Below are 6187 nucleotides of genomic sequence, written 5' to 3' on the forward strand. Positions count from 1 at the left end.
CTTCTTCTTCTTCTTCTTCTTCTTCTTCTTCTTCTTCTTCTTCCAAGTCTGTTGGGGAGATCAAAATCTTCTCTTATAAATTACTATCTAATTTTAAGCTAAATGGCTATTTTAGGCACTCCCCAGATCTTTTCTTGATTATTGTGCAACTGTACTTGAGCTTGAGAAAAGCTAGAGAAACAAGGTTAATGCTCCAAACTGCCTAGTCTATACACCTATCTTTCTTGGGCATATTTATCATCAACAAAGCCTGGTTGCTTGTAAATCTCAGTTGACTGAGATTCACATAAAATGAGGGAGTTGAATTAGATGAGTTCTAAATTCCCTTTTAGCTCTAAACCTATAATCCTAAATGATGCAGCGGGAAGGAGCTGAAAAAAACAATATACACAGTGTTTACAATACCACAAACAAAGACAACACTAAAAGGCAGGAGGTCAATTAAATGGAGAGTGCTGGTACCAAAGTAGCTAAGTGAAAGCACATATTCTTTTTGCCTTTAACAATCAATACCAAGTTACTTAATTTAAAGCCCACAATCTCCCCTCCCCTACCACCCCCCCCACTACCAAAATGGAAAGTGACATGTGTCATCAGTTGTGATGACTCTATTAGGTGGTTTTGCTTAACTGTTATCCTAGAAATGCATTTTGGTAGTGGTGGGGATATAGAGTTCTCTGGGGATTTGTTAGGAAGCGTTTGTTATGTCAAAACAAAATGTATTTTTACATGAATAAATAATAGAAAGGATTTTTTAAAATGTCAGAAAGGCTTACAATTTCCTCATCTATAAAATGGTAATAATAATACCTGCCCCATCTCCCTAACAGGTTGGTTATGAAGAAAGTGCTTTGTAAATTGTCAAGTGCTATATAAATGAGATCTATTATTAAAGGAAGGCTTGGGCCAGATGGACACACTCATGTTCCCTCTCCTCTTCTTTATTTTCCCTCTTCACAGCCTGCTCTTAAGAAAGGCTCTTAGAAATTTCATTCATGCTATAGTAACTCACCGGCAGGACCAAGGGATACCCTTTCATTCCTTTGGCTTAAGGTTTTAATTCCTATTAATATGCAAGGCTCTAATAGGGGAATTTCTAGTGTCAGTGAATAGGTAGCTAATATTGGAGCCTTCCTGGTAGCCTGGAAATAACATCACCTGGGTTGCCATCTACTTTGTCTAGGTGTAAGGCTAACTCAAACGAACAAAAATAGAGATGTAGAGACACAGAGGATGTGTAGAGCCAAGGGACAGAGAGACATTATGCATATATGCATCAACACAAATGGGAGCTACACTGATCCTGGCACAGTAATGTACCCTCAGGCACAAATAAATGTATTGGCATACATGAGCAAGTAGACACCAGGGCAGGGAGGGGTGGGGAGGAGCTGTCTAACCCAACTCTCTCATACAGATGCAGAAATGTGTGTGAATATAATCTCAGTAAATATGTGTATGTACACCTATATATGTAACCTCTATGTGTATACATATATACACGTATGTATACATATTATATACACATGTGTGTGTATACATATGTGTGTACATGCCTATACAAAAAGTCTACATAGTAATACACACAATAGATGTCTTTTCTCCAAGGCTAAACAAAGCTGTCCTTCAAAGTTAGGGTAATGGGTGGGGGTGGCTTTCCTGGACTTTGAAGTTCCACTGGTGTTTGGTTTGGGCTGCCTTAAAGAAGAGAGCCTGCTTGGTGGTGAGGAGGGCATAGAATGGGATGCTCCTCCTATAACCCTTTCATGGCCTCTGAGTGTAGCTGGTAGAAATACTCTGAGACTACACTACATGTTCCATCTGCTTTATGGAAGATAACATTTCTAGTGGGGGAGAAGGGGCCAATCTAAGAGTTAGAGGGGACATTAGGGATCATTGAGCATTTTCCAGGGTAAATGTTTTACTCTTCACATGAGAAAAATGAATCCCAAAGAAGGGAAGTGACTTATAATCCAGTTCTCCTGACTCCCAAACTAGTTGTGTTCTTTCTGTTAGACAGTCTCTTCTCCTTGAACTCCCTTTAGCTCTATTCTGTATCTTTCCCCTCACATGGGAGGAAATATGGAAATCTGCCTCTGCCTTCCTCCAGCTACCCCTATCCTCTTCAGTTGAGATAACAGAGGTTGGGGGCCCTATACCTAGGATGTCTTCCCATTCATGAATCATCTCACACTTTGGGGATCTGGACTTCTGGGTCCAGTGGAGGAAAGTGAGTACCTCATAGTTTAGTCACAGAGATAAGGCACACATATGGAACAGAAAAGAACACAGGACAACCCATGATCAAAAGAGACCAGAGTTCAGAGACGGGAGAGAATAATATGGGCTAGAAGTGGTCCAGATCGGCTTCTTAGAGGGGATTAGAGTTAAACTTGGCCTTGAAGAATGAGTAGAACTTGGATGTCTGGAGGTGGGAGAGGAGGATGTGAACTGACAGAACAGCCAGGTGTAGCTTGGGTTTTCATGATGGTCAAAGCAGTGACAGTATGTCATTCACAATAGGGAGCCCATATTCATAGAACCAGGTTAAGAATGCATTTGGTAAAGTAAATTTACAGGGTTTGGGGGGTTTTTTTTTGCCCTCAGTGAGAGCTTAGCATTATGGTTTTGTGATGTGCAATTAAGCTACAATTATATCTATCACTGTGGATATACAATCACTGGTTACAATAAAGACAGAGTTAATTTTTTAAAGTACAGTGCTAAATTGGGGGGGACACCCATCAATTGGGGAATGGCTGAACAAATTGTGGTATACGATTATAATGGAATATTATTGTACTTTAAGAAATGACGATCAGTTGCTCTCATGTGGAGCACAGACTCAACTAGATGACCTTACAATGAGGCCCCTGGATGCCTTTTCCTCTTTGTTTTCTTTCCTAAGTAGATCATTGAATATCTGCTGCAAGGTAGAAGGTGGATATGCCCAGGCTTAGAAGTGACTTAGTGATGTAATGCTATTGTGCTGTAAGAAATGACGAGCAGGTTGGTTTTAGAAAAATATGGAAAGATTTGCATGAAATAATGCAGAGTGAAATGCACAGAACCAGGGGAATGTTGAGTACGGTGGCAGCAAAATCGTTTGGAGAGTAATTGTGAATGAGTAAGCTGTTCTGAGTAATATGATCTTTCAAATCAACTACAAAGGACTTATAAAGGAAAATGCTATCCACCTCCAGAAAAAGAACTGATGTATGGAAGTACGTATTGTATTGCATAATTCCACATATATCTACATTAAATGTTTGCCTTCTCTAGTGTGGTGTTGGAAGGGAGGTAGGGAGAAACAACTCAGAACTCAAAATGTAACAAAAAAATTTTTTAAAAGATATGGAAAAGAGGGGGGGGGAAAGTAATGACCTAGTGAGTTCGAGAGGTCCAGAGAATCTGGATCTAGCGGAAGAAGATGTTGATTGTAGCAGATGCAAGAGTGCTTGGTTGTGGTGAATTCAGGAGCAACATGACTGTGGAATAGCTGAGCTCTATGTTCAGAGGGGGTGTGGTGACAGGGCAGAGCTGAGGAGAAATGAGAACTGCTTAATCAGCAATCCCACAAACTAACATAAGTTCTGCTGAGATTTAACCATCAGCCTTAGAGCAGATTTTAACAGTAGTTTTGTTACCAAATTCTGTTCTAGGTTTGTTTTTCTTAATTATGTGCTTGTGAGTGCCCTGTATTTAGCATTCATTTTGTGTGTAAGAGTAAATGACCAAATTCATATTATTAAGAAAAAGAAAGAAAGAAATGACTAGCAGGATGATTTCAGAAAAACTCAGAAAGACATGCATGAACTGATACTAAGTGAAGTGAGCAGAACAAGGAGAACATTGTACATAGTAACAGCAATATTGTATGATGAAGAATTTTAAATGACTTGGCTATTCTCAGTAATACAATGATCTAAGACAATCCCAAAGGACTCATGATGAAAAATGCTATCCACATCCAGAGAAAGAACTGATGTTGTCTAAATACAGACTGAAGCATGCTATTTTTCACTTTCTCTCTCTCTCTCTTCCTTTCTTTCCTTCTTTTTGAGTCTTCTTACACAAAATGACTAATATGGAAATGTTTTACATGACCGCACATGTATAACCTATATCACATCACTTACCAAGTCAGGAAGAGTGAAAGGAGGAAGGGATGGAATTTGGAACTTAAAACTTAAAAAAAAACACATGTTAAAAATTATTTTTACATGTAATTGGGTGGGGGGGAATAAAATATTATTTTTTTTAAAGTATAATGCTACATGAAGGAAGACAGAGGGAACAAAGATTAGAGGTCAGAATGCCCATATGAATGTGAAAGGAGAGATCAAATGAACCTAACTTGGCCTAGAGAAGAAGGCGAACTATGAAAGAGTGAAGAAACAGTATCTCTTATTCCTTCTACCCCATCTCCTGTCAAACCTAGAGTCTGAGATAACCCCTGAGGATATGATCTTCTTCCCAATTCCATACCCCAAAGCTGGAGCTGCCTACTCAAAGTGGGTCCAATAATACCAATCTGTCATGGTGCCCCTCACTTTGCACAAACAATGTACTCATTCCTTTATACAGGCATTCATTGACCTAATATTTGGGAGACATCTTGGTGTACTAGAAGGGGCACTGGATGGGTAGTCAGCAGACCTAGGTTCTAGTCATGGCTTTGCCAGCTGTGTGACCTGGGGCCTGAATCTCTGCAGGGAGAATTGGGTAAGATGACTCTAAGATCCCTTCCAGTTCTAATATGCTGAGATTCCTACTATGCACAGAGTCCTGTGCAGGATACAAAGATGAGGGCAGCACAATACCTGCCTTCACAGAGCTTAAAGTTTAGAATATGGGAAATCCTGAGAGTGGTGTATACAGAGCAAATGTTTCTAAAGACATTCAGTTTTAAGTGACCAGAAGATTTTGTCTCTAATAGCAATGATAATTATTAATCACTGCTCTTTGTATTCAGCAGGTATATAGGACAAAGGGCATATTCCAGTTTACAGAGGAGGAAGGTGAGACACAGAGTGTTTAAGTGACTTGCCTGAAGTCACTCAGTCACTCAGTAACTAAAGACAGTTAGGAGACTGCTAGATCTGAAATCAGAAGACCTGAGTTTGAATCTTAAGTCTACCGCTTACTATTGGCGTGACTTCCTAGTCACTATCTCTGTGTGCCTCAGTTATATAACCTATAAAATGGTGAGACTGGACTAATGATCTCTAATGTTCCTTCCAGCTCTAAATCTGTGATCCTTAATGAATAACAGAAATGTGATGAAAATCTGATCCTCTTAGCCTGAATTCTTTCTACTTTATGGCTTAAAAATCTTATTTTTAAAAGTTGGGGGTAAACTGAGGAATTGCTTTTGTAAAACAATCAAACCCTTGACAGTATCTTTGGTAAGTCTAAAGAGTGTGATAGTGCAAAGGGTTGAAATTGGAGTCTTGAAGTAGTTATAAGTCAGAAACCCTGGGTCCAAATCCCCACTCTGCTTCTTATCTATATGACTCTAGTTAGGCAAGCTACTCAATCTCTCTGAGCTTCCATTCCTTCATTTGTAAAATTAAGAGACTACTTGACCTCTCCGGTCCCTTCTAGCTATGATTTTCCTTATAATCGATTTGCTTATAATCAAACCAACAGAAACATCCTGACTGCAGACCACCAGGTGGTGCTAGAGAGACATAGCATTGATATCCCAACCCTTGGAGCCACCAGAGAATACATCTTAATCATCAACAAATACTTCCTGAAGACCTACTAAGGGAAGGACCCTGGGCTAGACACTATGAAGGGCGGCCAAGGGGTAGAAGAGCCTGTCTAGGGGCAGCTAGATGGCACAGTGGATAGAGCACTGGCCCTGAAGTCGGGAGGACCTGAGTTCAAATTTGGCCTCAGACCAAACACTTGACACTAGCTATGTGACCCTGGGCAAGTCACTTAACCCCAATTGCCTAAACAAAAGAGCCTGTCTTAGAGAATTGAAACCTACATAAGATGCTTAGAGGAATTAGCTGTCTAGTAGACGGAATATAGGAGTATATAGAGCATCTGTTTGTTTGTTTATTCATTCATACATACATACATATATACATACATTCAAAAAACATTTCTAAAATGCATGCCTTCTGCCACTATTTCCTCCGTCAACTCTGTCTTGCATGAAGATGTGGCTCTT

The sequence above is a fragment of the Vombatus ursinus genome, unplaced genomic scaffold (assembly GCF_900497805.2).
Source record: "Vombatus ursinus unplaced genomic scaffold, bare-nosed wombat genome assembly UNPS02014832.1, whole genome shotgun sequence".
In the NCBI taxonomy this organism is placed as follows: domain Eukaryota; kingdom Metazoa; phylum Chordata; class Mammalia; order Diprotodontia; family Vombatidae; genus Vombatus; species Vombatus ursinus.